Below are 26,741 nucleotides of genomic sequence, written 5' to 3'. Positions count from 1 at the left end.
ACCAAGTCTGTCCCAGCTGTGCTCTGCAGGCTGACACTGCTCTGCCTTCAGAGGAGCAGCCTGGGCAGGAAAGCTCTGCTGGCCCCCAGAGCTGCAGCCACAGCTCCCAGCAGAGGGGAAAACCCTGCAGAGCTGCCAGCCGTGCTGGGCGTGTTGGCACTGACCTCTCCTCCAGTGGCCCTGTCGAGTCCTTTAGAAACGGCTCTGAAAGCCCTGGAGACAAAACAGCAGAGAGGAAAGAAGCAGCGCTTTAGGCCCTGGCAGTGAAAGCCAGCCCAGACAGGAGATCTCTGCTGCCTGCAGCATTCACAAACACCTGGGTGCATCGACCCTTCCAACAGCAGCACAGCAGCCACCAGCCCTCTGCCATGCAAGGTGTGCAAGAGAAAACTGAGACCCAACATGAAGGAATTGGGCTGGAGCAAATCCCAAATGTCCACCCTGAATAGCTTTAGTTCAAAATCTGAGGTGAGAAATGGGTGTCTAAAGAACTGGAAAAGAATGCATTTCATCCTTTTCCATTTCCTGCCTAAGACCTGCAGGATCCACAAGGGCCCTGCCATCACGCTGGTGATGCATTTTCCCCCAGAGTGCATCAGCTCTGTGTCTGTTACTGAATGTATGGGGTCTGCTACCTGTGCTAGAATAGAGCACTTATTGGTTCATCTCTGGTTTCTGTTTCTAAACCATTAGGTTGATAATCCAGACCAGTGGATATTTTTTGAAGCAAAATATTTGAAAGAAATCTTCTGGAGAACTGTTTTCTGACAGTCACCAGATGGTGAGTTGCTCTTTTAGGCAATCCAGTTCCAGGGACAGAAGATCTTCCAGGTCCTGCTCCTTGCTGCAGGCAGGACACTGCCAGCCTCAGGGGCCTTTGACGGCACCTTCTGACCACAGTTAAAAATTCTGATCAGGACTGAGAGACAGCAGGATGGTAGCCCAGTGTCTGAAGGTGCTTTGGGCTCTCCTGACCCCTCACTTGATCCTGCACCAGCACAACCCCCAGCTCTGCTTGTGCAGAAGCAGCTGCCGTGCACTTACCCTTGGCCAATCTGCTCCACTTCCAGGTATTTCTGGTGTTCTGGTATCTCATGGTGTTCCCTGAAAGAAAAAACGTGGAAGACGCTCCCTCCCGGAGTGAGACCCCACCTTGCATCAGAGCCAGAACCAGCCCCACTCCCTGGGGCCGTGAGCCCCTTGGTGTCAGCTGGGGAAGGACAATAAATGGCTTGGTGACATTCAGCTGCAGAGCAACCCTGGGTGCAGCTGATGCCCAGACACACTAACAGCACCTGCTCGGGCACCCAGGAACAGAGCAGACGTACTCAGCTGCATCAGGCACCACTCCCCTCTCCCCTCTGGCTGCAGGGCTGTGCTGCTGTCAGAATGTTCAGCCCAGGATCCCACAGCGGAGGGAGCTTCATTGTCCTCTTCCCAAGCAGAGGGAGGTTCTCCATCCTCTTCCCAAAACGCTGCAGCTTCTCCATCCTCTTCCCAAAATGCTGCAGCTTCTCCATCATCTTTCCAAGCCAGGGGATGTTCGCTGTCCACTTCCCATGCTGGCAGATGTTCACTCTCCTCTTCCCAAGACACAGGATGTCCTCCATCCTCATCCCACTCCATGGGAGCTTTGCCATTCTGGTCCCACACCAGGGCACATCCACCGTCCTTGTCCCACGCCGGGAGATGTCCCCTGTCCTTGTCCCACCCCGCGGGAGCCTCGCCATTGCATTCCCACACTGCGGGATGTTCGCCCTCATCTCCCAGAGCAGCGGGAAGTTCGCTGTCATCTCCTGGCACTGAGGGAAGTTCACCATCGGCCCCCAGAGCAGCGGGAAGCTCACTGCTGTCTTCCTCCTCTTTGGCCTCCTCTTTGGAAGCAGAGGGAGCCCCAGGAGGTGCTGGTGCTGCTTTTGTGCCCTGTGAACAGATGGCAGTGTGAGGGACGGGAAGTTCTATCTCAGTTATCACCTTATTTATCCTCAGCTGCACATCCAGCATCACTGAGCAGAAATTGGGTTCAGAGCTGTTCCAACTAACAATGGGCTAAAGTCAACATTGCCACTTATTGTTGGGAATTCGATATTCCACCACGGCTAAAGCCAGCAAGCAACCCTCTGCCTGCAAAACCAGACCTGCAGCTCTTCAAAAGCTCTTCAGCAGAAAAGGAGAAAACTGCTGGGGATCCATTTGCTGCTGCTGCTGCAGGCACTGACAGGAACTTTCCTTCAGCCTCCCAGGCTGGCACTCGGCTGCCACATGCCAAGCTCACAACTTGCTGCACAATTCCAAACACCAAGTTCCTTTCCCACTCACCGAAGGAGGAGCTGCTCGGAATCCAGACATGAGATGCCCTGCAATGGGAGAGGGAACATGAACCAGATGCTGTTAGGAGAAAAACTGCCAGTGGTGGGAAATGCTACGGAGCAAGGCAACCCCGAGAGAGCATTTTGCTTTCACAGCATCCCTCCAGGAGCCACAGTCCCTTCCCACAGCAAGCAAGAGAACAGCACAAAATACGGAGCTAGGTCAGTTCTTGGCTGGAGCAGGAAAGGGAGGGAGTTCCAGGCTCTGCTGGCACAGACTCCCTGCTTGAGGGAACAGAACCCCCCAGGGCTCATTTGCTGTGCACGCCCTGCTGGCTGCAGACACCCCCTTTTTCAGCTGCAGCTGCGGGCAGGAGCTCTCCCATAGCAATGGTGTCTTCATGGCAATTTGGTTCCAAAGTCAGCTCAGCTCCAGAGGAAGAACAGAAAGCACACAGCAAGCCCAAAGCCACAGATGCCGCACCGAGGGAAAACCTCGACTTACACGCCAAGTGGGTTAAAAAATACCCCGAATAAGCCACAGAGTACAGAGTGCAAACTGCAGCAGCCACGTGCAGGAGCATTTTGGCTGCGCTGCACACGTCTGCAGCCTGTAGCCCTGCAAGCACAGAAGGACACCCATCAGGGCTGGGCTGGTTGCTGAGAATGCCTCGGGCAGGAGGATCCTCCGGCAACGAGCCCAGAGCCACTCTGGGCACTGAGGCCTCCGTGTCCCACAGCAACGGGAACACCACAGGGACATGGCGCTGTTCCTGCGACATCCCAGCAGCAGCTCACGCAGAAACGGCCTGGAAGGTTCTCCTGTGTCACAAAGGAGCACAAAGAACCCTCCCAGGGCACAGCCTATGGCCCGAAGGGTGCAAGAGGAACTTGGAAAATGCAGCAAACAAGGACACCCCACAGCCCAGCCTGAACACTGAGGAGGAACGAGGACGGCACCGAACCAAAGGAAACGTGACCTTTAGTCACTGATGCTTCCAACTAAAAGCAGGAAGCCTTGTTCCCTCTGGGATCTTTGTTCTAGTTCTAAAAACGAGCAAGGTTCTCCACTATAAATACACAGAAGGCAGGAACTGGGGAGGAGGTGGGGTTAGGAAGGAGGAGGAGGAGGGAGAGAGGGAAAGGAGGAGGAGGAAGAGGAGGAGCAGGAGCAGGAACAGGAGGAACAGGAGGTTCCAGTGCCCCCTGTGGCCGCTGCCAAGGGACCATCGCCCCCAGCTCGCCCTGCAGGTGAGCGGGGAGGGGAGCTCGTCCCAAATCCATCGGGGGGTCCCTGAGAACGTTTTTTATTGGGGTGTGTTTGGAGCTCGCAGATTGTGGAATTGCCCCCAAATATCATCTGGTGTCTCTGGGAGGTTTTTTTCTCTGTGTGTGTAGGTTTGGATCTTGCAGGAGCCCAAAGTTTAGCCCCTTGGGGGATCTTTGGGGGCCCACGTCGCCATTGCCCAGTATGGGCAGGGGAGGACATTGGTCCTGGGAACCCCCGGGAGAGAAGAGGAGGGGAACCCCTGGGACCCCCAGAGTGGGGAGAGCAGAGAGGGACGATCCCAGAGCTGGGGGACCCCGGCAGACTGGAAAGGGGGGGAGCCTGGAGAGGAGGGACCCCTGGGATCCCTGGGATCTCGAAGCAGAGCATCAGGGCAGAAGGGCCCCCATGGACCCCCAAAAGCCCCTGGATCATCCCTAAGCAGGACGCTGGAGAATGGAGAACCCCTGGAACCATTGGACCCCCATGATCCCAAGGAAAGGAAATCTCTGGAACCCCAAAAGTGGAGAGATGAGCAATAGAGAACTCCTGGGAGAGCTTTTTCGGGCTGAATCTTGACATTGTGGAGATTTTCATGGACACAAGACTCCTGCTGAGTTCCAGAGATGGACCTGGCCAGGAGGAGCCTCTACTCCAAGGCGCTCCCACCTTGGTTTCCCCCAAACCAGGGTTTGTCGTTCCCAAGCTATGGCCGGATGGAGGAGGAGGAAAAGCCCCAGAGATCCCTCACAAGGAGGGGCTGCAAACCCAGCCCAGGGAGGGGTGAGGAGGAAAGAGCTTCCCTGAGCCAGGAAGGCAGCCGGAGATGCAGCCAGAGCTCAGAGCTGGTGGAGCCTCATGGCAGGGAGAAGCCCCACAAGTGCTTGGAATGTGGGAAAGGTTTCAGCTCCAGCTCCACCCTGATGGAACACCTGAACATCCACACTAGGGACAGGACCTGGGAGTGTGGGGAATGTCAGAAGAGCTTCAGGTGGGATTCAGAGATCGTCACTCACCAGCACTTCCACACCAGGGAGAGGCCCTGCGAGTGTCCCGAGTGTGGGAAGAGCTTCTTGCGCTGCTCCAGCTCCATCCCCCATGGGAGGATCTGCGTTGGACGATCCCCAGTGACTCCTGTTGGGCAGAGCCCTGGTGACCCCTGTTCTGGGTGATCCATGTTGGGCAGGGGGAAGGTGTTGGAGAGATTTCTTTCCCTTCTCCTTGTGCTGCTGTGATTTGGTTGGTAATAAATTCCCTCCGTGTGCCCAGGCCGGATCTGTTGTGCCCGTGTGGGATTTGCTGCGGGATCTCTCCCGGTCCTTGTCCCCACGCAGGATCCCTGGGTTCCATTTTCTGTCCCTGTGCGGCTGCGGGGGGCAGGGACAGAGCGGCTCTGGGAGTGCCTGGCATCGGGCCAGCGTCACCGCTCGCCACTGGCAGCCCTGAGATGCCGCGCACCTGGGCAGGCATTGCTGGGCTCACCTGAGCTCCCAGCGCCCCAAGGTTCCCCCTGCCCAAAAAAACCCCAGCCCGGGGCTGCAGCGTCCCGGAAAGGCCTCAGCCAATGGGAGCGCAGGCAGGAGGCGGTGCAGCCAATGAGCGGTCGGGACGTTGGATTGCCTCATCGGTTGCCGGGCAGAGCCCGTAGCCGATCGCAGCCCAGAAGCGGCGGCAGCCAATGAGAGCGCGCGGCGCTGCCGAGCCCGCCCTGCTCCGGACTGGCGCTCCCAGCGCAGCGCGGCTGCTTTGGGGCTGCTGCTCCCTGCCCGGCCCCGGCCATGGGGCGAGGGGCGGCAGCTGGGGCCCTGCTGGTGGCACTGGTGGTGCTGGGAGCCCCCCCGGCTGCGGGCGCCCAGGTCTCGGGTGAGCAGGGGGCGGGAGGCGCTGGGACAGGGGGGGAGAAGGGGGAAAAGGGGGCGAAGGGGGGAGGCCGGAACGGAGGGGGAGGAGGAGGGGACCCCCCAAAGGGAGAGCGGGAGGGGCTGAGGGGTGGGGGGAGGAGAGGGAGCGGTGGGAGAGGGTGGGGAAGGGGGGAAAAGGGGACGGGAGAACCTCAAAACTGAGCGGGAGGGAGGCTGGAGATTGAGGGATTTGTGGGAAAATGGGGAAATGGGACCCCAAAAGTGATTTTGGGAGCGGCCGGAGGTGGGAGGGGAGAGGATGTGGAAGGGGAAATGGGGGAAGGGCGGCAAAGAGGAAGCGGCAGCGCGGGCAGGAGGGTCCCATGGCGGCCGTGGGGCACAGGGGGTGCGGAGTGGGGATCCGGGGTGGGCCCCGGAGCTCTGGGGGTGCAGAGCGGGGGGCGGCCCCTGAGCTGTGTCCAGCACACACAGGGGTGTTTCAGCTCATGTTTAAGTGCGAGTGTTACTTCATTAACGGCACGGAAACGGTAAGGTTCGTGGAGAGGTACATCTACAACCGGGAGCAGTTCGTGATGTTCGACAGCGACGTGGGGCTGCACGTGGGGTTCACCCCCTATAGGGAGAGGTTTGCCAGGAAGATGAACAGCGACCCGGCTAGACTGGAGTACGCACGGACTGCGCTGGACTGGTACTGCCGGTACAACTACGACTATTACACCCCGATCACCGTGGAGCGCCGAGGTGAGCGCGGGGCAGAGCGTGTCCCCTCGGGCCCTACCCTGCCAATGACCCTGGAGCCCCTCAAAACCTCCCTGGGAATCTCCCCAGAGCCTCCAGCCCTCCTTGTGCCCATCCCCGGGGCCTCCTGTACCTTACCAGTCCCTCCCAATCGTCTCCAGTTCATTCTCAGTCCCTCCCAGTTTATTCCCGGTCGCACCCAGCCACTCCAAATCAATTCCCAATCTATTCCCAGTTCACTCACAGTTCACTCTCAGACGTCCACCCTCTCTCCCAGTGCACCCCCATCCCCTCCCACCTCTCGCAGTGCCACCCAACTCCCGCCCAGTCCCTCCCACTCCCTCCCAACACATTCCCAGTCCATCCGAGCCCATCCCCAGTCCCTCCCACCACTTAACCCTGGCCATTCCTTGTCACTCCCCGTCACTCCCAATCGCTCCCAGTCCATTCCAGTCTATCCCAGTCCCTCTCCAGCCCAGCCCAGCGCTCCCCTCTCTCTCCCAGTGCCCCCCAGCTGATCCCAGTGTGTCCCCGCTCTCTCTCTCCCAGTGCCCCCCAGCGTGTCCATCTCGCTGGTGCCCCCCTCGAGCTCCCAGCCCGGCCCCGGCCGCCTGCTCTGCTCCGTGATGGATTTCTACCCTGCTGCCATCCAGGTGAGGTGGTTCCAGGGCCAGCAGGAGCTCTCGGAGCACATGGTGGCCACCGACGTAGTCCCCAACGGGGACTGGACCTACCAGCTGCTGGTGCTGCTGGAAACGCCGCCCCGGCGCGGGCTCAGCTACAGCTGCCAGGTGGAGCATGTCAGCCTGGAGCAGCCCCTGAGGCGGCACTGGGGTACGGGGGAGCCCCTGGGGGCGCTGGCAGAGCCGCTGGGCTGTGCTGGGAGCCACTGGGAGGGAGCTGGAGAGAGCCGGGCTGGAAGTGGGAGAGGGGCTGGGGGCTGGGCAAGGGCTGGGCAGGGGTTTGGGGGATGCTGGGGAGGGTGGGATGGGCTTGGGGGGGTGCTGGTGGGCACTGGGAGGGAGTTTGGGGGTCCCGGGTGTGACTGGGAGGGATCGCAGTGAGCCCCGAGGGGCTGGAAGGAGATCGGCGATGGCAAAGCGGGGCTCGCCATGAGCTCGGTTGTGCTGGGCACAGACTGGGAGGGCTCTGGCTGAGTCCTGCTGGGGCTGCCAAGGGACTGCGAGAGGCTTTGGGGGTCCTGGGGCGCTGGGGGGCAACTGGGAGGGGGCTGTGGGATGCTGAGAGGGACGGGAGAGGCTTTGGTGGCTCCTGGCCAGGACAAAAAGGGATCGGAGGGAGGTTTCAGGGGGCCCTGGCTGGGCTGGGGGCCACAGGGAGGGCGCTGGGAGGGGCTCGGGGTGTCGGTGAGAGGTTTTGGGGGTGCTGAGCCCTGCGGACCCCCCAGAGATGCCGCCGGACGCCGTCAGCGGCAAGATGCTGACGGGCATCGGGGGCTTCGTCTTGGGCTTGGTCTTCCTGGCGCTGGGGCTCGGCTTCTCCCTGCGCAAGAAGGTCAGGGCGGGTGCCGGGGGTGGCGTCCCCGCCGTGGCGGAGCGTGTGCGCTCCCGCCGGGGCCCCCAGCCCGGTGTCACTCCCTTTTCTCTGCCCACAGAGCTCCTGAGCCGCCGGCGGCCGCAGCCCCTCCCGTGGGCTCGGGCCCGGCCGGGACCCCCCGCTCCGTCCCCGCTCCGCTGATTTGGGGGGGTCCCGTGTCCCCTCCAGCCCCGCTGGCGCTCCGCCCCCGCCCAGTGCCTGCTCCCAGTGCTCCCAGTAAAGCTTCCCAGTTGGGCCCGGGGCCGTTTATTGGGGGGCGATCGGGAGGGGTTTGGGGGGGGGCGATGGGACGGATTTGGGCAAAGGGAGGGGGACAAAGGGTGGGGGCTGGGCCCAGGGGGAGGGGTCGCTGCCCGCGGATCCCGCAGTGCCCGGTGCGGGACGAGCTCCGTGCCCCGCTCCATCTCCATCCCCCGTGGGAGGATCCACGCTGGATAATCCCGGATGACCCCCAGGGTCAGAGCCCCCGTGTTGGGAACACACCTGGCTGGGGGTTCCACATCTTCCTGGCCCCCCCGTGGACACCTCGATGAAGGCCGGGTGTCCCTGCTACTTTTCCTGTTTCTGCTCCTCTCCTCAATTCCCCCTTCTCTTCCCCCGGGTCAATCGCTCCCCCCCATCCCCCCCTGCTCCTCCTCCCACCTCCTTCCCCTCTTCTCTCTCACATCCCCCGCCCCTTCCTCCATGGTTTCTTGAAGGGTCCAGTTCCATCTTTGCTTGGCTACAGCCCTGAGGGCTTTTCCAGCTGACTTCACAACTGCACTCTCAGACTGAGGTGGGGAATCTTGGTGCTTGGTTTCCTCATTCCAGCTGCCTTTGACAGGGTTTGTTTCTCTCCTCAGCTGATTTTGGCCTCTGCGCTCAGCTCAGCCCTGAGCAGGACCAGCGCAGCTCCATGGTGGGCACTGCTCACTGGATGGCCCCAGAAATTGTGACCAGATCTCCTTATGGCCCCAAGGTGGACATCTGGGCCTTTGGCACTGTGACCATCGGGATGGTGGAAGGAGAACCTCCTTACTTCAGGGAAACGGCGGCCATGGTAAGAGGCAAATTCTCCAGGGGCTGCAGAAGCCTGTGAGCACAGGGGGACCCTGCACTGGGAGCAGCAGCTGGAGGTTTCTGCACATGGGAAGGGAATTCCCAGAGGACTCCAGCCCCAACACAGAAGAATATTCTTCAGTCTCCAGCAACAATTTGCTTTGGGATTTATGTTGTTGCAGCTCATCTGGCTGTGAGGATGACCTGAAATGTGAAGCAAGTGCATCAGGTCTAATGTTACCTTGCAAGAAAACCCCACATCAACCCCACATCCCGCCCCCAAACTCAACAAGATTTCTGCAGCAGTTTCTAAAAGAGTTTTGTGAGATGATTTCCCCCCTGATTCTTCTCACTGGGAAACTTGTTGAAAAAATGAAGATGATTGTTTAACATTCCCAAAGTCTAACATATTTCTTTCCTAGTCCAAGCTGCTTTCTCCGTGTCACCAAGCCTGAGCTTTCAGCAACACAAACCTCCTGTTTCTTGCCTGGCAGTGTCTGGGATGGGGCATCAGGAATGCATTTACATGAGTGTCAGTGGCACTGCAGAGATGCACTTGATGTAAGAATCCTCTGAAATAACACAGGCAGACCACACTGACTCTGGAAAATGGCCTGTAAAGCTGGTGTCCCCATTTGGAGAAGCAAAATGTGCTATTTCTGATGGAGGTTCCTACTCACAGAGTCAGTCAATGAAACTGGCTCTCAAGGCAAGATCATTTGGATGTTGCAGTGGCTGTGGCAGCCCCAGGGTTTGGGTTTTTTGGTTGGCATAGCAAAATGAGCTCTGAGCAGCACCTGTGGCAGGGAGGAAAGTGCCCCTGGAGCTGGGGCTGAGGCCCGGGGTGGATGTGAGCCCGTGTGGGTGTGAAGGGAGCTGGCAGAGCGCTGAGTTTGCTTTCCCTGCAGGCTCACGCTCTGATCTGGCAGAACGGGACCCCGCAGCTGCAGGAGCCCCGGCGCCTGTCGGCTCTGCTGCGGGACTGCCTCGAGTGCAGCCTGGAGCCGGACGAGGAGCGGCGCTGGGCTGCCCAGGAGCTGCTGCAGCTGAGGGCCAGGGGCTGCAGGGGAAGCAGCAGCGCCAGGGAGGGGTTTTCTTGTGGGGCCCCCTCCGACAGTCTCCAGTCTGGCTGCGTTCCACACGCAGAGCAAGCAGAATCCTCACCTGCTGTGGCTTGGCAGGCTCCTTTGGAGCTCATCTGGGCCTGGTGTCCCACAGCGAGCAGGGACATCTTCAAGCAGCTCAGGGGGCCCAGAGCCCTGCCTGACCTGAGCTTGGATGTTTCCAGGGAGGAGGCACCTCCCCCATCTCTGGGCACCTTCTGTCAGTGTTTCCCCACTCTGCTGGTTAAAAAATTCTTCCTTAGATCTAATCTGAGCCTGCTTCCCCCTCCTGAATTTCAAACCATTTCCCTTTGTCCTGTTGCAACAGACCCTGTGAGGAACTTTACTTTGGTAAGTAACAGTTCATTTCTTTCCTTTTTATCCTTTGGGCAGCACCCATTTTTATCATCAGCCAAGCCTCTCTCCAGCCTGACCCCTCTGTTCACTGGAGCAAAGCAACTGAGGGAGCAGCGGAGGAGATGAATCCCTTGAGGACAGCTGTGGTGAGGTGTATGTGGCCCAAAAGGTCATTGTCTGGCTAGCTGAGGTAAAGGCCATCACCCAGCTGCATTCCCTGCCAGCACCCCTCGGCGTCATAAGGCCTCAGGCTGTGCTGGCTGCGGGCAGGATCTCGCTGCAGGTAGGACGAGTAAGGAGCAGGACACTCACTGGGGGTGAAGTCAGGCTTATTGCCCAAGGAAACCAACCAGGGAGTGACCAAGAGGGGAGGGTGAACCAAGCTTATAAAGGGGGAAGGATTCAAGGGCAAGTGTTTACAGAGGGCCAATCAGGGAAGGGAAGGGAGTGAACTAAACATGACAAGCAACAGATGAGAACCAATAAGCATAAAGTAAGGGAGGGGCCCCGGGACCACAGCCTACCACAACCCCCAGAGAGAAGATGATTCTGGAAACCTGGGAGGAGTGGGGGGTGATTGACTGGGCCCAGGGAGGAGAAAAAGTTTACATATAAGGAGATGAGGGGGAGGAGGAATTATATAACTTAAAAGACTGACAATACAAGTGGCGGGAAAACTGGGAAGGGCAGAACCATTTACATAAAACGGCGGAACCATACAAAAATGGGGGAGTAATACAATAAACTCAACAAACACACCACAACATATCCCCGTTTTCTACCAAATAAAATTAGAAAGAATGGAAAAGTCCATATAAAACTTAAACTGCTGGGACCCGCGGCTGGTCCAGCCAAGTCTCTCCCTCCTCAATTTGGAGTCCGTCCGCCCATAGGTGGTCGAAGGGCGGGGCGGTTGCTCCCTCCTCATCCATGGCTTCTCCGGCCTCTGAGGAGAGGTCCTCCAACTCGACGGGCTCATTGAGGGGAACGGTGGTGTGGTTCACACTTGGCGTTGCTACTTTTGTCATCAGTCTTTTGACCAGTCCACAGATCACAGTAACAAGAATCAAGAGTATAATCAAACTTAAAATAACCTTACTAACTGATTCTAAAACTGAACTGGTCCACCCGCTAAGGCCCCAACCCTTGAAGGTGTCCCCCAGGCAGTCAGATGTTTCTTGTTTTATTTGATGCAGAAGGACTTGAAGGCGTTTCACGCAGTGCCTGGCGTCCTCGGCTCGTGAGGACAGGTTCATGCAGCAGAGGCCCTCAAACTCCTCACAGTGGTGATGGTGAAGCAGCAATAGAAAATCTATTGCTGCCCTGTTTTGGAGCGTCGCCTTTCTTGTTATTTCCTTGTCTGTGAGGAGGTCGTATAGAGCAGCAGAGGTAAGATTGGCTTGTTTAGCCACCCAACACTCCAGGCAGCCCAATTCACCCAGAGATTTCGCTACTGATACCCACGGCAATAGGATGGTAGAAGTGATGGATTTTGAGTGAGACCAATGAGTAATTTTGTCATCACAGTCCTCAGTGAGATCCTTAAGATCTCTTTTAGACCTGGCCAATTCGGACGTGACGTTTGTCTTTCTCCAATTGACAATTTGGGTGATGTTGGGGGTAAACAGCGTCACTCTGCCAAAAGTGCACGGCCCTCTGATCAGACCAGAGGGGAAGCCTGCCCACGCTCGATTGCCACAAATCAAAAACGCTCCCCTGGGAAGGGCATAAGTGATCTGTCCAGTGGTAGTGGGACTGCTGATCTTTAATACGGCTCTGCACCACTGATTCACTTGATATTCTTTTTTAGTTTGCTGGACCACCTCCACGCCCTTCTTTATAGGAACTAAAGTATAATCGAACTGAAAACAGATAGAGGAGTTGGCAGAACCAAGAAGATGTAATTCTGTGGGCTCGGAGGCTAAAAGGTACAGCCTAAACACTCAATTTGTGGGCCGGCCGATTTACTGCAATATGCCCAGTGTAGCCGTCCAACGCAAACTGAAGGTTCTCATTAGTTTGCAGCAGTTCATTGAAGGTCTTCATTTTTAGTTGGCCCGACTCCAATTCAATTGGTATGTAAATGCATTCGAAATCGCATCCTGCCAACTCCCTGATCCTCGATGTTGCTTTGAGGATCAGTTCAGCTACCAGCTCCTGTGGCCTTGTCATTCTTTTGGACCAATGGTGGCTGACAAAGACCCACTCTATGAATAAGAGCTTATCTCCCCAGCCTTGGTCCTTCAGCGTCTTGTCCCACTGGTGGATAATGCCATGGAGGTGTGGCAATTTTCCCAGTATTATGAATTTGAATGGCAAGCCCGGGTGATAACGGTGGGCCTGCCTGGCCGAAATAGCCTTTTGGATCTTCTCCAGAGCTACCTGAGCCTCTAGGGTGAGAGTCCTAGGGGAACTAAGCCCCTCTCCCCCTTTCAACAAATCGAAAAGGGGGGCCAGGTCCTCGGTAGAAATGCCCAGCCAGGGTCTCACCCAATTTAAAGACCCACACAGTTGATGGACATCCGCAAGGATCTGGACATTAGTCATTATCGCCAATTTCTGCAGCACAATGGTCCGCTTGGTAATTTCAAGGCCCAGGTACCTCCAAGGTGGCATCCTTTGAATCTTTTTCTGCTGGAGCTTGAACCCTGCAGCAACCAACACATTGGTTGTCAGGTCAAGCGCACTGGCAAGCAGACTATCGTCGGGCGCACACACGAGGATGTTGTCCATATAATGATGAATCACTACGGCATCCCCAAGGGCTGTACGAATGGGGGGACAGCAGAGAAGCAACGTACCACTGACAGATCACTGGAGAGTTCTTCATTCCTTGCGGAAGGACCCGCCAGTGGTAGCGCTTGTCTGGGGACTCACGGTTGATGGAAGGAACTGTGAACACAAAACGCAGGGCATCGTCAGGGTGTAGGGGAATTTGGAAGAAACAATCTTTGATGTCAACAACAGCCAAATTCCAATTTCGGGGGACCATTGCCAGGGAGGGCATCCCTGGTTGGAGAGACCCCATGTCTGCTATTTTTTCGTTAATTTGGCCGAGGTTGGTCAGGAGCCGCCACTTATCTTTATTGGGCTTCTTGATCACAAAAACTGGAGAATTCCAGGGAGATATAGTCTCCATGATACTGCCCTTAAGTAACTGCTCCTGAACGAGCTCGTTGAGCGCCTTCAATTTTTGTTTGTTTAGTGGCCACTGCAAGACCTGTACTGGTTCATCAGTCCACCATTCCAGCTTCCAGGTCCGGCACTCTTCAGTGGCCACTGCCCGAAAAACCTGGGGAGCCTTGGGAAGGTCAATTTTGGCTCCCCACTGGGCTAAAAGGTCTCTCCCCCAGAGAGGCTCGGTGTAATCTAATAGGAACGGGTGCACAGAAGCCAATTGCCCGTCTGGTCCCATAATTTGTACAATGCTCCTTGATTGCTTGGCCAATTGGAGACCCCCTACACCTTGGATGGTTCCAGCCGCGTTTTGCAAGCCCCAATGTGACAGTCACTCCCGAGAGGGAATGATCGTCACATCTGCCCCTGTGTCCCACAGATCCCTCACTATTTTTTGATCTCCCCCTAAAGAAAGTTGACAAGTTAGTCGGGGTTTCTCCCTCCCCACTACCTGTGCCCAGGCCACAGTTGGAGGCGATGTATCTTGGATGATCTTCGCCAGTGCGTCTCCTCTGGCACTGGAATGGCCTGGGCAATAATCTGACCTTTGGGAAGGAAGACTGGGGGTCGGACACAGTACAGCCCCACCATGAAACGGTCCCGGTCTGTAGTAACCAGCCCCAGGACGATGTGAAGGTCACGTGGTGTGTGCTTTGTATCACCGACAATGGTCCACCTGCACCGTCCTAATTTCCTCCAGCGACCGAGATGTTGCAGATCGGCAGACACCAGCTGAAAATCGCTGTTGGGAAGATAGATTTCCCTAGTTAGCTGCAGCCTGTAAGGGGAAGCAGAAGACAAGGTGGTAAGAACAGGTTTAGGCTGCAACTCACAGGTGCTAAATGTCAAATCTGATAATAGATAAGTCAAATCCGGTAGCATGTATGGCGGCTCTCCCTTTACTCCTCCCTCCCCGCTGGATGTTAATTGGCCCGCCTTATTTTTGTCCTGGCGCAGCAGGGAGGGGCTGCGCTCATAAGTTAGTTTTTTTGTTCGCTACCTCCCTCCCCATCCTTTTTTCTGAACTCAAGAAACCTGTGCCGCAGGGGACATTGCAGCATCCAGTGCCCCATCTTGCCACAGAGATGAAAAGGATGGGTTGCCATCGTCCTCCTGCTGGAACCTGGTGTTAAACATCCGTTCACAGCAGCAGCTTTGGCTTCAGGGCATTCAATGAATGGAAACTCTGCAAAAGCCATTGAAGTTCTCTTGGGGCACATCTTCGGATCCTGAAGGGGAACCTTCCTCGCACAGACTTCTATCATTTGTTCGACTGTAGGTCGAGGGCTCAGGGGGAGAGACCGGATGGCCCCCCTGCATGCCACATTGGCATTCAGGTAGGCCATCAGCCTCATAACATCCTCTCTCTCTCCCGCTCTCCCAGAACCTGAGCCCCTACAAACCAATACAGTCTTTCAACAAACACGAGATAAGGCTCCTGTGTGCCCTGCTTCACCTCTTCCACTTCTAGCTGTGATGTGGCAGAGGGGAGCTTGTAAAAAGCACGCTCTGTGGCCTTGCAGGTTTCCAATAGCTGAGCAGAGAACAAAACCTTTGCCTGCATCGCCCTGCTTGCCCAAGCCCCGGTGCCCACCAGATGGTCCGTGGATAGTACCAAGCCATCTGCATTGTGAGACATGGCCTGGCTTCCCCAGAGCACTGGGAGAACCTCCACAATCTCCCTCCCCCATTCTGCCGCCCAGACCCTAAACTCCATGGGCCCCAAAAGGCTAGAGAAGAGAGCCTTCAGGTCCGCCAGCACCAGGTCTCCCAAAGCAAGGACTGAGTGAAGGAGACCCCGGAAATACTCCGATTCCCGGAAGAGCTCCCTCTGGGCCTTGCACAGTTCCTTGATCTGGGCCTGTACATGTGGCACCCATTGGGCCTGAGAACTCCCCTCCCCGCTGAGGCGGTATGTAACCGGGGCAGCTTCCAATAAAGGTGCTTGTCTTGGCTTCCAGGCATCCAGTCCCCCACCCCCAACCCCCCTGAACACAAAGCATGGGAACCAGAAGGAGGAGCGTGGGAACCGGAAAGGAGGGAGGCTGAGGCGGGGCTTGGCACTTGGGAGGGGCACTGGCTTGTGCCTGGCAAGTTGGTTTTCTCCACCTCCGGGGTGGAGTTCGGAGGCGGGGTGGAATAGGGAGGAGGGTTTAAGGAGGAGTTTGCAGGAGGCAGAGCCATGGGCAGAGCAGGGAGAGGAGCAGGGGGAGGAATGGAGGGAGGGGAAACAGGACAAGGGGATGGATCAAGGGAAGGATTGTGGGAGGGAGAAGGGGTCATGGCGGGAAAAACCATGAGGTCTCTGCCATTTTGTGCTCCCTGTGAGCCATCTTGAGCCAGTTCATCAAATCTGACAAACTTAGGAGTGGCAACTGGGGACTTAGGGAGAGGGGGAGAGGGATAGGGAGGAGGGCTCCGAAGAAACTGGCCAGGACTTTTCGGAGGAGGTGGCCGAGCCGGTCGAGAGGGAGCAGGGGCAAGGTGAACCCCCTGCTTCTTGTTGGCCTTAAGAATCCCTCCCAAGGGCTCCTGCCTGAGGGAAGAGGGTCAGGAATGAGGGATAGGAACACAACAACTAGGAGATCTGGGGACCAAACTTTAACGCGATGGACTTTCCTTCAGTTCCCCGGGCAGTCGGAGTGAGGTTAACACTCTGCCCACCCAGTATGCCATGACAGATAATTGAGTTTCCCCAGAGTCGACCGCCTGCTCTAATTTTGCTACAATAGCTGCCCAAAACCGTGGCTCCTTCGCAATTTCTGGGGAAACCTCGGGGAACTGAGAAAAGATCCACTTAATTAACATTTTCAACTCCTTTTCGGGGGCTTGAGACCCTCCCCCAAGCAACAAACCCTTAACAACACAGTAGACTCTCGTTTGAGTCCTGATCAGACCTGCACCCATCGTCTAACCTCTAAGAAGCACTAGACAATGCTACCTTAAAGGGATCTAGAACTCTTGATGTTGCACTCCACCCACCCAGGAAAACGAAAACTAAAGCACTTAGGTACATGCCACCGGCCCCTGCTCCCCTCGCTGTCCCCAAGTCTGGGGTTTCAACTCGAGGAAAGGAAGGATGTTGGGCAGTGAGGTCTGGCCCGAAGTCTGGGCATTCAGACCCCACGGGAAAGGAAAAATAAAAAATGAGGGGGAAAGGGCTGTCCCCAAAAGACCAGGGCTCCTGGGCAGACTGCGACCAGTACCGCCCACACTGAAAGCCGCGGCGACGCCACCCCGCTCTGAAACCGTGCGAAAAGCGGTGGGGAGGGGGCGCGCCGCACGGGGGGGAGGTGGATGACCGCGCCACGCCGACCTGCGCGGAAAAGCCGCCCCACGCTGAAATACCCGCAGCAGCCGCTCAGCGCCACACCGAGAGAGCCCGAAGCCTGCCCCAGCGCCGCTGTACAGAGAAACCGCGCACACGAAAAGCAGCAGAGGGCTCCGCTGCGCGGCGCAGCGGGTGGAGTCTGCCGGGCTTCCCGCGGCGCACGAAAAGCGGCAGAGCCGCGCGCACGAGAAGCGGAATTGGCGGAAAGTGTCTGCCAGCCCCCTGCCCCATGCCACGCGGTGCCGGAGGAGACAGGGCGGGCAGAATCCACCGGGCTTCCCGCAGCACGTGATCACCACGCGGGAGCTGAAACCACTTGGGATTTCAGCCCTCTTGGGAAAAGGGTAGGGAGTGGTCCCCAGAGCAGGGCATAAACTCCAAGGGGAGGTTAAAAAGGCAGGGGGGAAACCACCAAGTCTGGGGCTTACCTGACCCAGCGGTGGCACAAAAGAAAACCCGGGCGAGTGGCTCTTGTCTTCCGAAGTCCTCCACAGATGCGGGGAGTTCCGACTTCGGGTCCCCCAGGAGCGCTACCCCTAAAACGGAGTCTGCTGCAACTGAGGGTAGTCTGGTGGCCAGTGGACTCTAAGGAATCCGTCCGTGGGGTTCGTCGGTCCAAACGGCAAGGCGTCCGGCCGTAATCCAGGCACCAACGTTGGACGCCAAACTGCAGTGAGGTGTGGCCTTAAAGTCAGGTGTCCGGCTGGCAGAAGGGTGGCCAACACCCAGCTGCAAATGTGGGAGCACCCCTCGGCGTCAGAAGGCTTCGGGCTGTGCTCACAGCGGATGGAATCGCTGCTGGCCAACGAGAGTAAAGAGTCCGGACACTCTTTACTTGGGGACTTGTCAGATTTATCGTCAACCAGGGAGTGACAGACACCCAGGTGCTGAATCTAACGTGTCTACCAGCATGTGACCAAGAACAAAGAGTGCAACAGGGTTATAAAGGGGAGGAGGGATCCCAGGGAGGGGTTTACAAAGGACCAATAGGGGAAAGTAGGGGAGTGAACTTAGGATAACTGACATGAGGAAAAACCCAATAGAAACAATGTAAAGGAGGGGCCCCGGAGCCACAGCCAATCAAGTCTCTCTAAGCACAGAAGATTCTGGCAAATGACGAGAAGTGGGGACTGATTGACTGGGCCCAGGGAGGAGAACAAATTCACATATAAGGAAACACAGGGGAGGGGAAATCATATAACAGAGAGGATTGACATAAACTGTGGCGGGAGTAACCAAGGTAACCAAATGACAGACAATACCATGGCAGGAGTTGCCATGGGAACATAATAACTGACAAAGCTAAGGTGGGAAAAACTGGGAGGGAAGAACCATTACAGAAAATGGGGGAGCAATGCAGAAAATGGGGGAGCAATTAAACAAACTAACAGAACACACTAGAACAAGATATTGCTACAGAATTAGGATTATCAAAATGTTGGATTTGTGGAGGTCTACAAATGGCTGAAAGATGGCCGTGGAAAGGTGAGAGCTTAGCTCCAGAGCAATTTTTTAAATGGAACCATACCTAAATTTCTGGAACATTGAAGAGACCTGAAGGATGGATTTTAAGCCATCAAGTAATTGGAATCATTTGTATAACTCGAGAAGGAAGGAAATCTAATAAAATAATAGGGCATACTCCTTGTAAATCCACACTGGTGGTTAATACGGATAATCGTTCAAAAATTTAGCGACCTGAAAACCCCATTGGATATTGGGGACCAATAAAAGAAATAAATTGTGAATGGGATGAACAGATTAATTTATGCTGGTACAGAAGTCCTGGAGCTAACCCCCACCAATCCATTGACAGCCTGAGGTCTTATTGGGAACAACTGGAGAAAACTGATAAGAAATGGAAAGCCTCAGATGGGATATATTGGATTTGTGAGCAACGAGGATACAGTGTGTTACCTCAAAAATGGGGAGGAACCTGTACTTTGGGAGTAATACAACCCTCCTTCTTTGTTCTACTGAGGTCTAGGAGCAATGTGCTAGGAACTCCACTGTATGAAACCCTGCAGTGGAATAAAGGAGATTTGAATTTAAATTTTCCAACAGCAGGAGGGAATCAAAAATGAGAGGAGGACGAATGGCCTGCAGAACAAATTATAGCATATTATGACCCAGCAACATGGGCTCAGGATGGGTCATGGAGATATAGGACCCCAATTTACCTGTTGAATAAACTAATAAGGCTCCAAGTACTAGTGGAAGTGGAGTCAAATCACACCTCTGATGCTTTAAAAATGTTGGCCAGGCAATATACACAAATGCGGGCGTTTGTGTATCAAAACAGGATCGCCCTAGACTATCTGTTAGCAAAAAAAGGAGGAGCTTGTGGGAGATTTAATGAATTTAAGTGCTGTGTAGAAATTGATGATTATGGGGAAGCCACCACAAAACTTGTAGAGGAAATTAAAAGAGCAGCTCATGTGCCACTACAAAAGTGGAATTCAATCTTGAAAGCAGATTGGTGGGGTAACCTCTTTGGAAGTGTTTGGAGAAAAAAGTTAAAGTTCATGTTGTTATGCTCAATTCTGGGACTTCTGTTTCTGCCTTGTATGATTTTGTAATTATTAGGCTAATCTTTTGAATCAGTGATTCAAAAGATGCAGATTACAACGTCTCTAGATTCAGAATCAGCAGAAAAAGGAAAATCAAGATCTATAATGGTATTAAAAGCTAAATCGACCCCTGTTAAAGAACAAGGACCTAAAAAGATTAAAAATAGACCAGGAAATGCTAACTCAACTTGAAAGAGAGTGTGAAAGACTAGAAGCAGTAATAGAAATGCTGGAAAAGTTTGAAGATGAAAAGAGACAACGAGGAAACAAAAATTCTGAAAAATATAAAAGGTATCAGGGCACAGCTTTTTAAATACAGCACAAATAACAATGATCAAAAAGAGAAATGGGGGATTTGTGATAAATAGGTATGATTCGTGCTGATAAAAATTGAAACAGTAATCAATATTGATATAGTAATTAATATTTGAGAATAATAAAATAGTTAATAGTTAAAAGTTGTAATGCCAAGGAGGCTCCACCCCCCCCTTCCCAGCAGATGTTTTTCAAGGACCACAGGAAAGAAGCTGAAGATATAGTTGCTAAAAATGACCAAGAACCTCGGTCAGTCACAGAAAATGCTAATTATAAGGGATTTACTGCCATGATATGTAGATGCAGTGATAAGTTAGTCTTGGCTTACATTGTACTGGCTTGGTGCGCATGTGTAACCCAAAGGTGAATTAAAGGACAACGAAGAAGACTATAAGGGCCTTCATCAGTGACAACCCCCAAAGACTTGTGCGACCACCAAACTGAGTGGTGGTGCAAGCGTGGTAAAGGTGGTGAGGAGGGCGGAGACAGAAAAGTGACGAACAGGTAATAGGAGGAGATGGCATTGACGCATGGCATATAAGGGGTGACTTTCACTTGGCAAGCTTGTACTTGAAGTGGCAAGGGTCATTGAACCCTGCCCTCCGTACCCCATGGTAGTTTTTGCTTATGCGCTATTATTTGAACCAAATTATCCCTTATTTATATATTTTCTAAACTATTTAATTAAAATTGCTGCTACCTTAAATATTGTTTGGGTTTTTTTTATGATGGGATAATTGGGCAAACATAACACCTGCAAGCACAGAAGGACACCTTCTGGGCTGGCTGCTGAGAATGCCTCGGGCAGGAGGATCCTCTGGCAGCGAGCCCAGAGCCACTCTGGGCACTGAGGCCTCTGTGTCCCACAGCAACGGGAACACCCCGGGGACGTGGCGCTGTTCCTGTGACATCCCAGCAGCAGCTCACGCAGAAACTGCCTGGAAGGTTCTCCTGTGTCACAAAGGAGCACAAAGGACCCTCCCAGGGCACAGCCTATGGCCCGAAGGGTGCAAGAGGAAAATGCAGCAAACAAGACACCCTCTAGCCCAGTCTGAACACCGAGGAGGAGCAAGGACGGCACCAAACCAAAGGAAACATGACCTTTAGTCACTGATGCTTCTGACTAAAAGCAGCAAGCCTTGTTCCATCTGGGATCTTTGTTTTAGTTCTAAATGCAAGCAAGGTTCTCCAGTCTAAATACACAGAAGGCAGGAACTGGGGAGGAGGTGGGGTTAGGAAGGAGGAGGAGGAGAGACACAGAGAGGAAAAGGAGGAGGAGGAAGAGGAGGAGCAGGAGCAGGAACAGGAGGTTCCAGTGCCACCTGTGGCCGCAGCCGCTGGACCATCGCCCCCAGCTCGTCCTGCAGGTGAGCGGGGAGGGGGAGCTCATCCCAAATCCATCGGGAGGTCCCGGTGAGGGTTTTTTATTGGGGTGTGTTTGCAGCTCACAGATTGTGAAGTTGACCCCAAATATCATCTGGTGACCCTGGGAGGTTTTTTTCTCTGTGTGTGTAGGTTTGGATCTTGCAGGAGCCCAAAGCTGAGCCCCTTGGGGGATCTTTGGGGGCCCACGTCGCCATTGCCCAGTATGGACAGGGGAGGACATTGGTCCTGGGGACCCCCGGGAGAGAAGAGGAGGGGAACCCCTGGGACCCCCAGAGTGGGGAGAGCAGAGAGGGGTGATCCCAGAGCTGGGGGACCCCGGCAGACTGGAAAGGGGGGGAGCCTGGAGAGGAGGGATCCCTGGGATGTCAAAGCAGAGCATCAGGGTAGAAGGGACCCCATGGACTCCCAAAAGCCCCTGGATCATCCCTAAGCAGGACGCCGGAGAATGAAGAACCCTTGGAACCATTGGACCCCCATGATCCCAAGGAAAGGAAACCTCTGGAACCCCAAAAGTGGGGAGATCTGCAATAGGGAACTCCTGGGAGAGTTTTTTTTGGGCTGAATCTTGATATGTGGAGCTTTTCATGGACACAAGACTCTTGCTGAGTTCTAGAGATGGACCTGGCCAGGAGGAGCCTCTACTCCAAGGCACTCCCACCTTGGTTTCCCCCAAACCAGGGTTTGTCATTCCCAAGCTGTGGCCAGATGGAGGAGGAGGAAAAGCCCCAGAGATCCCTCACAAGGAGGGGCTGCAAACCCAGCCCAGGGAGGGGTGAGGAGGAAAGAGCTTCCCTGAGCCAGGAAGGCAGCCGGAGATGCAGCCAGAGCTCAGAGCTGGTGGAGCCTCATGGCAGGGAGAAGCCCCACAAGTGCTTGGAATGTGGGAAGGGTTTCAGCTCCAGCTCCCCCCTGATGGAACACCTGAACATCCACATTGGGGAGAGGCTCTGTGAGTTTGGGGAATGTGGAAAGAGCTTCAGGTGGGACCTCTGACCTCAGCAAGCACCACAAGATCCACACTGGAGAACGGCCCTAGGAGTGTTTGGAATGTCAGAAGAGCTTCAGGTGGGATTCAGAGATCGTCACTCACCAGCACTTCCACACCAGGGAGAGGCCCTGCGAGTGTCCCGAGTGTGGGAAGAGCTTCTTGCGCTGCTCCAGCTCCATCCCCCATGGGAGGATCTGCGTTGGACGATCCCCAGTGACTCCTGTTGGGCAGAGCCCTGGTGACCCCTGTTCTGGGTGATCCATGTTGGGCAGGGGGAAGGTGTTGGAGAGATTTCTTTCCCTTCTCCTTGTGCTGTTGTGATTTGGTTGGTAATAAATTCCCTCCGTGTGCCCAGGCCGGATCTGTTGTGCCCGTGTGGGATTTGCTGCGGGATCTCTCCCGGTCCTTGTCCCCACGCAGGATCCCTGGGTTCCATTTTCTGTCCCTGTGCGGCTGCGGGGGGCAGGGACAGAGCGGCTCTGGGGGTACCTGGCATCGGGCCAGCGTCACCGCTCGCCACGGGCAGCCCTGAGATGCCGCGCACCTGGGCACGCATTGCTGGGCTCACCTGAGCTCCCACCTGCCCAGCGCCCCAAGGTTCCACCTGCCCAAAAAACCCCCAGCCCGGGGCTGCAGCGTCCCGGAAAGGCCTCAGCCAATGGCAGCACAAGCAGGAGGCGGCGCAGCCAATGAGAGCTCGGGGCGTTGGATTGCCTCATCGGTTGCCGGGCAGAGCCCGTGGCCGATCGCAGCCCAGAAGCGGCGGCAGCCAATGAGAGCGCGCGGCGCTGCCGAGCCCGCCCTGCTCCGGACTGGCGCTCCCAGCGCAGCGCGGCTGCTTTGGGGCTGCTGCTCCCTGCCCGGCCCCGGCCATTGGGCGAGGGGCGGCAGCTGGGGCCCTGCTGGCGGCACTGGTGGTGCTGGGAGCCCCCTCGGGTGCGGGCGCGGAGCTCTCGAGTGAGCGGGGGGCGGGAGGCGCTGGGACAGGGGGGAGAAGGGGGAAAAGAGGGGAAGGGGGGAGCCCGGAATGGAGGGGGAGGAGGAGGGGACCCCCAAAGGGAGAGCGGGAGGGGCTTAGGGGTGGGGGGAGGAGAGGGAGGGGTGAGAGAGGGTGAAGAAAGGGGGAAAAGGGGAGGGGATGACCCCAAAACTGAGCCCGAGAAGGCCGGAGATTGGGGGATTTATGGGGAAATGGGGCTAGAAAAGTGATTTGGGAGTGGCTGGATGTGGGAGAGGATGTGGAAGGGGAAATGGGGGAGGGGCGGCAAAGAGGAAGCGGCAGCGCGGGCAGGAGCGTCCCGTGGCGGCCGTGGGGCACAGGGGGTGCTGAGTAGGGATCCGGGATGGGCCCCGGTGCTCTAGGGGTGATGCTGGGGGGTGCTGATGGGGGCACATCCCTGAGCTGTGTGCTGCACTCACAGTTCCAGTGTTCCAGTGGATGCATAAGGCCTATTGTCTCTTCATTAACGGCACTGAGAAGGTGAGGTTGGTGGTAAGGTTCATCTACAACCGGGAGCAGTTCGTGACGTTCGACAGCGACGTTGGGCACTTTGTGGGGTTCACCCCCTTAGGGGAGAAGAATGCCAAGAAGTAGAACAGCGACCCGGCTATAATGGAGTTCATGCGGGCTCACGTGGACAGGTGCCGGCGCAACTACGAGATTGCTGCTCCGATCACCGTGGAGCGCCGAGGTGAGCGTGGAGAAGAGCGTGTCCCCTCGGGCCCTGCCCTCCCAATGACCGTGGAGCCCCAAGAATCGCCCCAGAGCCCTCAGCCCTCCTTGTGCCCATCCCCGGGGCCTCCTGTTCCCCCCATTCCCTCCCAGTGCCTCCCAGTGCTCCCTCCCGCGTCCATTTCAGCGACGCTTTAAGCTGAGGCTTCCCAGCCAATGAGATCGCGTACCGCTGATGACTCATCTGTTCCTTGGTAGATCCCCAGCGCCGAGTGCCCCGCGCTGGACGCGGCCACCCAGTGCCGCGCACTTCACTCCCAGTTGCTCCCAGTGCCACCACAGCCCCTCCCAGGCCTTCTCAGTCTTATCCATGCTCCCCAAGTCAATTCCCAGTCTATTCCCAGTTCCTTCCAGTAGCCCCCAGTCCCTCCCAGTCCATTCCGAGTCCCTCCCACTCTATTCCCAGTTCCCTTCCAGCCCATCCCAGCCCTCCCCTCTCTCTCCCAGTGTCCCCCAGCTGATCCCAGTGTGTTCCCGCTCTCTCTTTCTCTGTCTCTCCCAGTGCCCCCCAGCGTGTCCATCTCGCTGATGCCTCCCTCGAGCTCCCAGCCCGGGCACGGCCGCCTGCTCTTCTCCGTGATGGATTTCTACCCTGCTGCCATCCAGGTGAGGTGGTTCCAGGGCCAGCAGGAGCTCTCGGAGCACGTGGTGGCCACCGACGTGGTCCCCAACGGGGACTGGACCTACCAGCTGCTGGTGCTGCTGGAAACGCCGCCCCGGCGCGGGCTCAGCTACAGCTGCCAGGTGGAGCACGTCAGCCTGGAGCAGCCCCTGAGGCGGCACTGGGGTACGGGGGAGCCCCTGGGGGCGCTGGCAGAGCCACTGGGCTGTGCTGGGAGCCACTGGGAGGGAGCTGGAGAGAGCCGGGCTGGAAGTGGGAGAGGGGCTGGGGCCTGGGCAAGGGCTGGGCAGGGGTTTGGGGGATGCTGGGGAGGGTGGGATGGGCTTGGGGGGGGTGCTGGTGGGCACTGGGAGGGAGTTTGGGGGTCCCAGGTGTGACTGGGAGGGATCGCAGTGAGCCCCGAGGGGCTGGAAGGAGATCGGCGATGGCAAAGCGGGGCTCGCCATGAGCTCGGTTGTGCTGGGCACAGACTGGGAGGGCTCTGGCTGAGTCCTGCTGGGGCTGCCAAGGGACTGCGAGAGGCTTTGGGGGTCCTGGGGCGCTGGGGGCACCTGGGAGGGGGCTGTGGGATGCTGAGAGGGACGGGAGGGGCTTTGGTGGCTCCTGGCCAGGACAAAAAGAGATCGGAGGGAGGTTTCAGGGGGTCCTGGCTGGGCTGGGGGCCACAGGGAGGGCTCTGGGAGGGGCTCGGGGTGTCGGTGAGAGGTTTTGGGGGTACTGAGCCCTGCAGACCCCCCAGAGATGCTGACGGGCATCGGGGGCTTCGTCTTGGGCTCGGTCTTCCTGGCGCTGGGGCTCGGCTTCTCCCTGCGCAAGAAGGTCAGGGCGGGTGCCGGGGGTGGCGTCCCCGCCGTGGCAAAGCGTGTTCCTCGCCGTTTTTCCATCCCCCCAGAGCTGCAGCCCCCCCGGCCCCGTCAGCATCTCCCCCTCCCCAAATCCTGCACTGAGCAGGGAGGGAGAGCTCAACCCTTGTTAGGAATATCTAATTAATTTAAAATAACTAATACTTTTTAATTTTAATAAAATGTTATTTTATTTATGAAAACATCATATAACTTAAATTTATATAATTTAAAAAATAATTTTATTTTTGTGAGAGTGTCGGTTCCGAAATTTCCCTCATCTGCCTCAGGATCGTCATTTGGGGACCACTAAGAAAAGACCGCCCATGTCTTAAATCTCTGACTCCAAAGGAGAAAGTCACATGCCAACAACGCCCTTGATCTGAGAGCGTTGCTAAGCCATTGTTCTCACAGGTGTTGTTTGCTGTGTGCTACACTGAGCCCAAGGAGAAGAAGGGGGTGTCGCAGACATTTCTTCACAGAAATCCTTTCTTTCAGATTTCTGCGTCTTCTGGAGGCCAGAGGCCTCAGAAGAGAAGGTAAACAATTATTATCAGATGCTGTGGAATGCAACAGGGGTTTCTTGATTGGCTCATGCTTCTTGTTTATAATTAAGGGCCAATCACATAATGCAAGCCAAGGACCGAATCCTTGGGCACAACTTTGTTATAGATTCTTTCTATCTATTCTTAGCTTAGCTTAGCAGCTCTGCAACCTCTCTCTTTATTCTTATTAGTATAGTTATAATGTATTATATATTATACATCAATAAATTCAGCCTTCTGATCTAGAAACAAGATTCACCATCTCTCTCTCACCAGCAGCGACTCACTCAGGACGCTGTAATAAGGGGGCACCGTGCCCTTTTTGCAACAACAGCCTTGGAAGCTGTCCCACCTCTCGGCCCGGCTGGACTTCTCCTGAGTTTCAGGTGGTCCCCCCACAGAAGACCCTCACCTGTTTTACAACCACCATGACAGACAGACTGAGATGTAAGGAGCCTCTCCATCAAGGACTGAGACAGGGAACCCCCATGTGAAAAGGCCCCTCTGCTCCTTCCAAGGACCGGGACTGAAACCCCCAGCCCGGGGAGGTGTGTGGGGGAGGCAAGCTGACCAAAGCGAGATGTTTGCCTGCAGGTTGTGACCCCTGCACCAAGAAGACAATGGCTCTCATTTACTGCTGAACGCATGGACTACCTGTTACATTTGTTCCTTATTGTATCTGTTTCCCCCCCCTTGCAATTTCCAATGGAGTTATCATAATATAAACCTCTGAGTTAGTGAGAGACTTCGAGATCTCCCACACGTAACAGGCGGATCCTCGACTGGACTGGACCAAAGGACTTCATCTCTACGTTTGGTATCTCTATCCCTCTCTTTCTCTCTCTCTCTCTTTTGTCTCTCTCTTCCCCCATCTTTTTCTCTCCCTTAATCCCTCTATCGCATGTCGGTTCTTTGTGCAACCTGAGATCAAATCCATGAACCATCACGAAACCCGTCCATGAGAACAGATCGTGACACCCCCCGAGGACCCCTCCCCAAATT

General features: G+C 55.8%; 2 pseudogenes; one reads left to right on the top strand and one right to left on the bottom strand.

The window, feature by feature from the left end:
- The window catches only part of LOC134432722 (zinc finger protein 11-like), a 246,541-nt pseudogene that overhangs the window by 26,155 nt on the left and 193,645 nt on the right, over positions 1-26,741 (bottom strand).
- LOC134432656 (uncharacterized) lies at positions 5,295-25,507 on the top strand (annotated as a pseudogene).

The sequence above is a fragment of the Melospiza melodia genome, assembly GCF_035770615.1.
Source record: "Melospiza melodia melodia isolate bMelMel2 chromosome 7 unlocalized genomic scaffold, bMelMel2.pri SUPER_7_unloc_1, whole genome shotgun sequence".
NCBI lineage: Eukaryota > Metazoa > Chordata > Aves > Passeriformes > Passerellidae > Melospiza > Melospiza melodia.
The sequence above is the reverse complement of the archived record's forward strand: the minus strand, read 5'-3'. Positions and strand labels throughout refer to the sequence as shown.